Source organism: Tachysurus vachellii, chromosome 26, assembly GCF_030014155.1.
Source record: "Tachysurus vachellii isolate PV-2020 chromosome 26, HZAU_Pvac_v1, whole genome shotgun sequence".
In the NCBI taxonomy this organism is placed as follows: Eukaryota; Metazoa; Chordata; class Actinopteri; order Siluriformes; family Bagridae; genus Tachysurus; species Tachysurus vachellii.
In genome coordinates, this window is record NC_083485.1 from 1,983,037 (window position 1) to 1,995,551 (window position 12,515).

The following is a 12,515-nucleotide window of genomic DNA, read 5'->3' on the forward strand; positions in this document are numbered from 1 at the left end:
TGGTCTAATCTGGCCCAGTCTGACCCACTCTTCACAAGCACACACACTCAGGATGTGGATGATATTCAGTTTATTTTCTGCACACAAAGCAGTAAAAATGAGAGAATAGTGAGTCATTGAGATGATCTACAGCTCCATCCACAGCAGTTCTCTCTAACTCTGCTTTCAATATAACTAACAATTTACTCAGAATGTATTTAACAAGACAAATAAAAATAAATAAAAATTCTGAATTGTAATTTTTTTCCCAAGAAATTATACAACATGGCTTTGATTTTTTTTCCTTTCTTCTTAAATTTAAATGTTGTGATCGTATAGTGCATTTAACATTAATTAAGAATATGAATAACATTGAATAAAATTATTAGAACATTAATACAGCATAGCAGTTTGCAATAAACATTTGCAAAACAAAGTAAATGCTATATAATAAACAATTACCTGCACACAAAGCAGTAAAAATGAGAGAATAGTGAGTCATTGAGATGATCTACAGCTCCATCTATTTAAGAAACATTTCATGTGGTTAGAGAGCACATGGGACAATGGCGCACATTAAAATATTAGTGCAATCACGCAAACAGAAATAAAATGATCAAAATTCCAAGAAATATAAACAGAAAACACTCCCAAAAATCAACCAGCGTCCACTGTGTGCAATCCCTTACATGCATCGTCTAATATTTGAACATGACACCAATATTTTATAACTCTTAGCACAGAGCTGCAAAAGAAACGACTCACCCACAGCAGTTCTCTCTAACTCTGCTGCAGATAGTTCAAACTCAGCGCGCAATAGCGCCACCGGCGCGGCCAATAGGATGTATTATCACATTACAGCAGGATTTATTTAAAGAACCCTCTGTAATATTTATCCCGTTACATACACCCCCCTTAAATCCTGCTTAATGTGGGCAAACAACAACAAGAATTAAAACAACAGTGAAGAAAGATAGAAAAAAAAAAAAAGGGTATGGAACTCCCACCTCATGTGGTCAATGAATAAAGAAGAGAATAAAAACTCAACGAGTATGATTATCTGTCAATCAAAAGATTCTTCAATAAGAAGTACCTAGAGACAAGGGAGGCGCCTAACCCCAGTCTGAAAGTAGACTAAAGAGATGCCTGTTACACCTCAAAAATTCCATCATGTAATAACTCGATCGAATTTCAATCTCTATATCAGTTCGTTTCCGTGTTCTCAACTTTGTATGACAAACACTTTACACTGTAACACTAAGTGAAAACGCTTCTAAATAGATAAACAAAAGAACTCACTGTAGAGTCTGAACTGTCTATGTGTTGTTTGTTCATGTCATAAATCAGTCTTTTAGTAGGCTTAATGACTCTGCCAAGTCTAGTGCGAGTTACTGCAGCCTCTGCCTGCCTTGGCTGTGTGCAAACCACAGACCCCTCATCATGGATAGCCTCATCCTTGACTTGTTCCCCCTGAGTTGAGTTAAAGTCTTGACCTCCTACTTCTGGCAGATCAACATCACTTGTCACTTTGGCATCATTTCTGTTCTGCTGGTTCCCAGCATCAGTGCTTGCCAAGTCCAGTATCTCTGACACACAATCTGACACGTCAGGTGAGTCTGTACAGTTTGTACATTCATCCTCCTTATCAAAACCATCAGTATTACTTAATATCCAGTTTGCAGTTCTGTCATCACGATCAACTTTGTTTTCCTGAAGATCAATTTCATCATTCACATCATTTTGATCTGATTCCTGGTGTTCATCAACTGGTAGGAAGTTCACAGATAACAAAAGATTTCTATGGACTATCCTCACTTTGTCAGAGTTGATTTCTCGAATCTTGTAAACATTGATATCAGGATACACCGCAGTGACTTCATATGGAGATGACTCCCATTTGTCAGAAACTTTTCTTCTACCTTTTTCGCCTCTGTTCGCAACCAACACTCTGTCTCCAACAGCCAGTGGACAGCCTTTCACCTTTCTGTTGTAAAGTCTGCCATGCCGTTCCTGTTCTTTCAGTGTGTGCATCCTTGCAATGTGTGCTGCTTCACGCAAGTCTTTCTTCAGCTTGGACACAAAATCTTTGTAGTCCACCACATCTTCATTAAGAAGCACATTTTGAAACAGGACATCAATTGGGAGACGAGGAACTCTGCCAAACATAAGAAAGAATGGCGCAAAACCTGTTGTCTCATGTTCTGTGCAGTTGTAACAGAAGGTGAGTTGCTGTAGCATCTGTGGCCATTTTGATTTAACTTTAGGAGGCAATGTCCTGATCATGTTTCCAAGAGTCCTATTGAACCTCTCAGCAATGCCGTTACCCATGGGGTGGTATGGTGTTGTGTGTGATTTGTCTACACCTGCCATGGTCAATAGTTCCCTGATAAGCTTGCTCTCAAAATTAGCCCCCTGGTCAGAATGAATTCTTTTGGGGAATCCATAGACCAGAAAGAAGTCATTCCAGAGTCTTTTCGCAACCTGTTTGGCTGACTGATTTTGGCATGGAAATGCATGGGCCATTTTTGTAAAATGATCCGTCACAACCAGTACGTCTACCGACTTTCCTTCTTTGACTTCTGCTGACCAAAAGTCGATGCAAACCAACTCAAGCGGTTCTGATGTTCGGATGCTCCCTAATGGGGCACAAGAATTGGGCTCAGAGGTTTTACCAACCACACACCGATGACAATTCTTCACATAATCATCAATATCTTTTTTCATTCCAATCCAGAAGAATCGTTGTCTCGCAAGTGACAGTGTTCTACTACGTCCTTGATGTCCTGCGGCATCATGGATTCCATGGAGAACTTGCGTTTTCAATGAGACGGGTACCACAAACAGGTAGAGTTTCTTGTTCAACTTTGGATCTCTTTTCACCTTATAAAGCACGCCATTACAGACAACCAGTTTATCACGGTGTTTCAACAATTTCCGCACACTTGTGGATTCCTTTGATTGTTCTTTCTTAGATGGTTTCTGACATCTTTCAATATAGTACAAAACCCGACACAAGGCACTGTCTCTTTCCTGTTCAAGCACGATATTGCTGTGTTGCAAAGGAGGACTAAACTGTTGAGGTTGTGAGATGGCTGGCACTGTCCCTAATACTTCACTCAAACCCCCAGTAGTGTGTGCTGCCAACACTGCAGAAACTTCCTGGCTCCCAGAAGAACCTGAAGGCAAGAGTCCAACACTGGTAGAGTCACAAGAACCTTTGCCATCCCTCTGCACCACCTGCTGATTACTAGTGTACTTGAAAGCACCTTGAACAGTGTTGTCAACTACGCCACGGACATCCTTCAGAAGGGATAAGTACGGTTCAGTGATAAGGCGATGACTTATGCAAGACTGGACAAATGGCTCACGACTCAGAGCATCCGCGACAATATTTTTCGTTCCTGGGACATACTTCAGATCAAAATTGTAAGAAGCAAGTTTTGCCACCCATCGCTGCTCGCATGCATCAAGTCGACGTTTTGTCAGAATATATGTTAGAGGATTATTGTCGGTCCATGCTGTAAAGTGCCGTCCTCTCAGCCAATGGCTAAACTTTTCGCAGATAGCCCACTTTAAGGCAAAGAACTCTAATCTGTAAGCTGGATAGTTCATTTGTGAGCGAGACAGAGTTCTACTTGCGAAGGCTACAGGTCTGGCAATCTCTTCACACACCAGAACCTGCGACAATACAGCTCCCACTCCATCGAAAGACAGCCAAAACGAAAGGTCGGTCAAAGTCTGGGTGAGCTAGTGTTACATTTTTCGTTAATTCTAGTTTTAGGGTGTGCAAAGCTTCTTCACAATCAACCGTCCAGTCAGCTGGGGAAAGTTTGAGGTAACTAACTTTCTTTCTTGGCTTGCGTCCTTTTGTGGCAGGAGACTGTTTTACTGAACCTGATGTCAACTTGAATAGAGGCTTTGCTTTTGCAGAACATCCTTCAATAAAATGCTGATAATATAGGACCATTCCAAGAAAGGATCTGATCTTTTTCTGGCATGGTGTTTTTCCATCAGGTTCCATCAGATCAGAAGCCTGAATACTGTTAATTGCCTCAACTTTACTAGGGTCAGTCTTAATCCCTTCTTCACATACAATGTGGCCAAGGAATTTCACAGAACGTCTCAAGAAACAACATTTCTTTGGAGCCAACTTTAGGTTGTGATGCGACAACCTCAAGAGAACCGATTCAAGACGTTTGAGGGCTACTGACTCAGAGGGGGCAAACACCATCAAATCATCAAGGTAACAGAGAACGCTGCTGAAATTTTCATCTCCAAAGATAGACATCATCATTCTCATGAAAGTGGCTGGGCTATTAGAAAGACCCTGGGGAAGCCTATTATATTCATGAAGTCCAAATGGGGAAGAGAATGCAGTGTACTTTTTGTGTTCTTCTTCTAGAGGGACATTATAATACCCTGAGGTAAGATCCATGGTTGAGAAAAAGGTGTTGCCTCCTAATGCAGCTAACACATCAGACTGGTGTGGTAAAGGGTAGGCGTCCCTGACAGTCCTTGCGTTTAACCACCTAAAATCAGTGCAGATTCTGAGATCTCCATTCTTTTTCCAAACTAGTACGAGTGGGGAAGCATAGTCACTATGTGACTTGCGAATGATTCCTTTTTCCTCCATCTCATTTAATGCTGTCCTTAGTTTGGCATACTGGCTTGGTGGTATACGCCTGTATGGAAAACGGAAGGGTCTGTCATCAGTGAGGTTAATACGATGGACAAAGCCTTTAGCCTCTCTGCAGTCCATTTTGTCTCTTGAGAAAACTGAGTCATACTTCTCAATAATTTGCAACAGCTTATCTTTCCAGTGAGTTGAAACTTCACATGATTCCACGTCAAGATCGCCAAGGTTCAAATCACTCAAGACACGCTTCATCTCTTCACTGGATCTAGATGGTGAGGATTCCTCGGTACACTGCAAATTTGACTGAATCTGTTTCGGCAGCGGTAAATCTTGCACAGCAATACAAGGTGACACGTCAGCTATTTTCGCATTTCTCCTCAACACAACTCGGTGATTAGTGGGGTTGATGACTTTTAAGGGGATAGAACCATCTCCCCATAGCGGTGTTATAACCCTCCCGACCAGTATTTGTCTTGGTCTTGATCTGGATTCGGTCGGTTCCACAATAACAGTGCTGCCCACTGACAAGACAGAAGACTGAGGTAGCTTACCCCAAACCAGATGTTCTGTTTGTGGCTCTAACGTCACACTCCTTTGTAACTTTACAGTACCGACTTTTTTTGGTATGGATTCACCTCTCCATCTTTCAGCATTTGAGAAAAGAGACAGAAACATACAGCACTCATCACTCTCATTGTTACTTGACTTAGACATGAGCCTCCAGTAACCGTCAGTTTCTCTCAGTTGCATCAGAAGTCTCTTTATGACATTTGTGCCCAAAATCATTTCTTCGGTCTGCCCAGGTACAACTAAAGCAGGAATTATCATGGAGCAGCCATACACTGTAGCTTTAAGATCATAGACTGCAGTAGGGGCAACACGATGGCCACCACACCCAACAATGACAATATCTTCTGCTGACTGGCTTGTCATGTCTGGGATACTTTTCAGCACCTTTTCTATAGCGGACTCGCTAATAGTACATGCCATTGATCCACTATCAATTAAAGCTTTAAGTATGAGATCCTTTTCAACTGAAACAGATGCGTAAAACAAACTATCAGCTTTTGGAACTTTCTGAAAACCTTGAAGGATGACTGTATTGTCTGAAGTTACATCACTAAACATGTGACATACTGATTCATAATCTATTTCATCTTCAAAACTGGAGTTGGGAGATTCACTCTCAAGATCTACGTGATCCTCCCTCACACGTAGATCAATTAGTTTGACTGCTGGTTGACTGAGGATGCATTCTTCCTTTCCATCAGACACCGGACTCTGGGATGGTCAGGCGAAAAACACTGGAAACAGAGCCTTTTATCTTTACAGTGAGTAAAAGCAGAATGTGTGATGTCCTTGCACACTAAGCATGGTGTATCATTCAAGCCTGGAATGCTAGGCATGGTTCTTCTCTTCCTATAGTCCAGAGCCATGTTTTCTGACTGTTTTGACTGAAGTGAATCCTGTTCAGCTTTCACTGGGTCTGGGCCGGGACTTATACGCATCTCATTAATAGTGACTCTATTCCCACATTCAATCTGTCTATTTCCTTGCCCAGTAGCTCTGAGATTTTTCTCTGAATGATACTCGTTCAGGATCTCTTGCACTTCATGAGCTGTCCATTTGTCAATGGTTTTCGAACGAAATGTCAATGCTAGATCTGAGTTTGGACAATTCCTAATGAACATGCGTGTGACTTCGATCAGTTGGTTATCCAGTACCTTTCCCTGTTGTTTCAGACACTCAGCTGTGATGTCGGCAGTATGATTCAGGCGTAACCAGTAATCGAAGGGATCTTCCTGAGGTTCTGGAAGGGCAGTGTAGAAATCTTGCAAAGGAACAGGAGAATACTGTTGACAACTGAAATGCTTCCGTAGTAGGGTGTAGATTGCATCAGGATTTGTTCTGATATCCAATCCGCTAGACAGCATCCCCACTTTAACAACATCTTTGGCTTTGCCTCTCAAGTGAATTAAAATTTCTTCGCCCTGCTCTTCAGTAGGCAGCAACCCCTTTTTTAAGAAATTCTTCATGAGCTCCACCCACTCATCGACCCACTCACAGGTGTGTATCTACTATTGTGGTTATTTCTATTTCTAGTATGCAAATTCAAATGTGCGAGGATACTATCTGCCAATTGAAGGCCTACTTGCTGCACTATATTACCCATCTGGCTCATCACGTCGCTGGTAAGAACTGGAGTTGATGTACTAATTGGCTGTGTAGTTTCAGAACTGCAATTCACATTAACAGGGTTTACGTTAGTATTTGGCTCAAGAAATACATTCGCTTCTAACCCCATACCGTTGATAGCAGCACCAATATTAGAGCTAGCGCCAATATCTGGGAAAGGAATTGGTGTCACCAGTAGTCCTCTCCCTCGACCAACACTAACCGGACTGCTCACATACTGAGATCCAGGTAACCTTGTGTTTTCCATAATCAAGTAATAAGAGTACAGAAATGGTAAAATAAGAGAAAAAAATATGTGTATACTATAACATACAACTGTGATACCTGGACAATAAAATATCAAACCACTCGAGTGCCCATTCAAAAGTTTTTTTTTTTTTTTTAAAAGTCCAACAATAACTAATAAAAGCTTAGCTTAAGGATCTGTGCAGTGAAGAATGACGACAGGTCCGCCGGTCCGAAGTCCGAAGGCACCAATGTGACCTTTGGTCTAATCTGGCCCAGTCTGACCCACTCTTCACAAGCACACACACTCAGGATGTGGATGATATTCAGTTTATTTTCTGCACACAAAGCAGTAAAAATGAGAGAATAGTGAGTCATTGAGATGATCTACAGCTCCATCCACAGCAGTTCTCTCTAACTCTGCTTTCAATATAACTAACAATTTACTCAGAATGTATTTAACAAGACAAATAAAAATAAATAAAAATTCTGAATTGTAATTTTTTTCCCAAGAAATTATACAACATGGCTTTGATTTTTTTTCCTTTCTTCTTAAATTTAAATGTTGTGATCGTATAGTGCATTTAACATTAATTAAGAATATGAATAACATTGAATAAAATTATTAGAACATTAATACAGCATAGCAGTTTGCAATAAACATTTACAAAACAAAGTAAATGCTATATAATAAACAATTACCTGCACACAAAGCAGTAAAAATGAGAGAATAGTGAGTCATTGAGATGATCTACAGCTCCATCTATTTAAGAAACATTTCATGTGGTTAGAGAGCACATGGGACAATGGCGCACATTAAAATATTAGTGCAATCACGCAAACAGAAATAAAATGATCAAAATTCCAAGAAATATAAACAGAAAACACTCCCAAAAATCAACCAGCGTCCACTGTGTGCAATCCCTTACATGCATCGTCTAATATTTGAACATGACACCAATATTTTATAACTCTTAGCACAGAGCTGCAAAAGAAACGACTCACCCACAGCAGTTCTCTCTAACTCTGCTGCAGATAGTTCAAACTCAGCGCGCAATAGCGCCACCGGCGCGGCCAATAGGATGTATTATCACATTACAGCAGGATTTATTTAAAGAACCCTCTGTAATATTTATCCCGTTACACATGTATAATAAAAATAACAATAATAACAACAACAACAACAACAATAATAATAATAATAATAATAATAATAATAATAATACAAATAAATAGATATACATTTTGAAAATTCCCAAAGTCTAAAGCTGCCTGTCTGTCCATCTTTCTTTTCATTCTTTGTGTCTCTCAGTATTTCTTTTCCCATCTTTCAAATTATCTACCTAAATCATTTTTTCTATGTTTTCTATTTTCTGTCTTCTAAATCTTCTCCTCCCCTTCCATTGGCGGACAAAGATGGTGACGTCACTTCTTCCGATAGATTTGATTGGCGCGCTATGGGCGTGTCCCTCTTTGATGTGCAGGAATTTCCTGAGAAAGATGGAGAAGTAGAAAGATGCAGTAAACGACACAGAGCCTGAAAAGTCAACGAGCTCTAATGTTCTTCCCTGAAACATTGCCGCTAATTTCCTGTGTTTTTTCTCCGTTTATGAGAAGTCCGTATTTCACCATTTTGTCACTATTTCTATAGTTTGTGATGTGTGTATTTATTTATTATTGTGTGCTCTGTGGGGCTGCTTTCTGCTCCCTTAATGTTCTTCTTAAGACTATAGTTTGTACCACGGACTCCATCTGTATCTTTAATGCACAGGCTCTGGTGTGAATTTTAACCCGCTGCAGTGGATTGTTTGATTGCAGAAGTGTGATTATTGTTTTCAACATTTATAACAGTGCTGTGAAAACTACGGCCCGTTGGTCTGTTTAATCCGTCAAATATTTACAACATTGTCCTAAAGACACATTAATTTCTACTTTTTCCTGCAATACACTGCGTGTTAGTTGATTCCACTAGATGGCGCACTACAAACACTACTGACGTGTTAAATCCGAGTCTGTCGTCTCTACACACAGATCATCATTCTTCACTTTTCTTATTGCATTCAGACCTACTTTATAAACCAAATGGACCACAGAAAATAAACGTCCACGCTGAGTGTCGAGTCTTTAATAAAGAATAAACAGATCAATATTTTTTTTAACAAAGTCTGAATTTACCAAGAAACTGCTGCAGTTTTCAAAAGATACAACATCAGATGTCACTTTTCCTCCCAGCATGTAAACTACACTAGAAACCAGTCAATACAAGAAAGGTTTCACATGTCATTTATATTAGTTTATGTCCTATATTATGAATAGAAATAAACCTGAGCTCATAAACATGACTGTGGAGCTGTAACTGAAAGTTTGGATCATTTTCCATTCTCTAACATGGGAACCGGAGGAGTTAATAATTGTACTGCAGACAGCCACTAGAGGGCGACAGAGGCATTTTGGTTTCACATTTAACCCCCGGTACGATGTCCACACTTACAGACAGTCAATGGTGTGATTATTTTCTTTATGGGATTCAGCTTGTGTGTTCTGTACATGTGAGTTTCATCTACACTCTTAATACAAATGTGTAGAAAAATTACACAAATTATGTGTAGCGCTCCACTATACACATTTTGTGTCAAATAGAATTAAAATTGTGTTTGAATTATTCAGCTGTTTTACACAGTGGTTACGTGTGGATTAAAATGAACACATCTTATTCATTTGTCACAGCATTTAACACACTGTGTATAGATTGATCTTTAACATCACACACATTCAGTGTAACTTAGATCTTTTTCTTTCATGTCACATATTTAATTTTAGTCAGATTTCATGAACAGCAGTGTGATTATCATCCTGTGATAACCACATCATAATCAAACTGTAATGATGGTCAAAGTCATTTTTTGTGTCACTCGTTAACGGAATACGTGTCGCTTTTAAATCGTTCGCGATCATCAAATAACCGCCTTTAACAAAGGAGAAGACGAACTTCTGAGGTAAATTACTCTTGAAAAGTTTCCTAACATTAATATTATAATATCCTAATATTAACTTTAGACGCTCTCTCTCTCTCTCTCTCTCTCTCTCTCTCTCTCTTCTTTTAGTTCCTCCACCGTTTCTTGCATTGATGTCCTTCTCTTCACCTCTAGATGCAGTTCCAGTGCTCTTTTTCTCGTCATCTTTCTCTCCAGTCTGATGTCTCCTTCATGCTCCTGAATCACTCCCTCTACCTTTCTCAGAGAATCCTGCACCTCCTTCTCTGAAAGGATCTGCAGAAAAATTGTACTTGCATTAATAATGAATTTCTGCCGTTAAGTCACGTGGATTATTTTAATTTTCAAACCTATGAAACTGATTTTTAAAACGTAGAAGACTTCCTTTCACTTAATAATGACGGTATCAGTGGTTAACATTTGAGAACATCACACACACACGATTAAAAATCTAAATATCAATACACACTAAACCAGGTCTGAAATCACATAGACAATCATTACCTAAAATATACATGTTAAACTTTTTTATTTAATGTTTTATAAACGTGTGATTCATATTAAAACCACTTGACATGGATGAGGGTGTAATGTATTATGTAACCCTCCATTTCTCTCTCTTTCTTCTTAAGCAGGTCTCTTGCAGCTTTTTGTAGGTCATCTTTCCCAGCACTTCTCTTTTATGATAGCTAAAACAAATTCATGACAGGAAGTAGATCGACCATTTTAAATGCATTATTGATGATACATGAGAACAGAAAGTACAGATTTTATTCATAACATGTTGATGTACCACGTAAACATAGTCAAAGTTTCATCCACCGCCAATAATTACAGTCCATGTGTGCAAATTAAACTGTAAAACCTTTTCTCATCTTTTAACGATTCCACATTTCCATATCACTGTGATTTAGTCCACAGCAGTTTACACAGCCGTTTATACTGAAGTGATAATGAATGTAGAATTATTTTAGATTACTGGTTTAAAGATGTGTGATACAGGGCAGCCAATCAGAACAGAGGTCATTTAACATATAGAGGTCTTATATATACAGTAAAAAAATACATCATCCTTAATTCTAAGAGAAAAAGAGCAACTGGAAAATGGTCATGTGAAAATGATTAATTATTTTTCCTCATCTTCTTCTTCTTCTTTCAGCTTTTCCCTTCAGGGGTCGCCACAGTGAATCATCTCTCTCCACCTATCCCTATCTTCTGCATCCTCAACACTTGCACCCACTAGCTTCATAGCCTCATTAATTACATCCATATGTTCTCTTTGGCCTTCCTCTTTGCCTCCTGCCTGGCAGCTCCATGTCCAACATTCTCCTACCAATATACTCACTCTCCCTCCTCTGAACATGTCCAAACCATCTTAATCTTGCCTCCCTAACTTTGTCCCCCAAACGTCCAACATGAGCTGTTACTCTGATGTACTCGTTCCTAATCCTGTCCAATCTTGTCACTCCCAAAGGGAACCTCAACATCTTCAGCTCGGCTTCCTCTAGCTCTGACTCCTGTCTCTTCTTCAGTGACACTGTCTCTAAACCATACAGCACGGCCGGTCTCACCACTGTCCTGTACACCTTCCTTTTCCTCATGATGAGAGGAAATTAGAGGAAAATAGATATGAGGTGGTAAAGTGCTAAAAAAAATCTCCTAATCAGTGAATTAGAAATAGGGTTTAAAATATTAACATCATGTACTGTAGCTGTTTTCTTTTTTCTCTTCTTTTAGCAAGACTCGGCTCTTGCGTTAGAGTCAGAGATTCTTTGGTAACTTAGTGGTGTATAAACAGGCAAAAATAAAAATGCTAAATAAGTACAGACATATGTACATGTTCACATTTATTCAAACAGTTTATACGCAATTTAATGTACAATCAAATATATACATCATTGATAAATATTTTCACAAATTCATTTTTCTAATAAAATTGTACAAAATGTAAACAAAATATCAATCTCATTGAGATATATAACATTAAAGCCATATATGGCAACAACATGGCAATATTCTAAAAAGTTTCAAGTTTTACAAAGTTTATAAAGTCTGACAAACCTGCTAGATATTTGCAAGGATCACAGATATGTTGTTTCATGATGATTTATTTCCCCCCATTGAATTATTTACGGGGGGCACGGTGGCTTAGTGGTTAACACGCTCGCCTCACACCTCCAGGGTTGGGGGTTCGATTCCCGCCTCCACCTTGTGTGTGTGGAGTTTGCATGTTCTCCCCGTGCCTCGGGGGTTTCCTCCGGGTACTCCGGTTTCCTCCCCCGGTCCAAAGACATGCATGGTAGGTTGATTGGCATCTCTGGAAAATTGTCCGTAGTGTATGAGTGTGTGTGTGAATGAGTGTGTGTGTGTGTGCCCTGCGATGGGTTGGCACTCCATCCAGGATGTATCCTGCCTTGATGCCCAATGACGCCTGAGATAGGCACAGGCTCCCCGTGACCCGAGGTAGTTCGGATAAGCGGTAGAAA

The 12,515-nt window shown here is 39.6% G+C and overlaps 1 protein-coding gene across 3 annotated transcripts in view; it reads right to left on the reverse strand.

Annotated features, from left to right (window-relative positions):
• The window catches only part of LOC132841176 (calponin homology domain-containing protein DDB_G0272472-like), a 102,535-nt gene that overhangs the window by 17,857 nt on the left and 72,163 nt on the right, over positions 1 to 12,515 (reverse strand). The gene's annotated exons all lie outside the window — the stretch shown is intronic.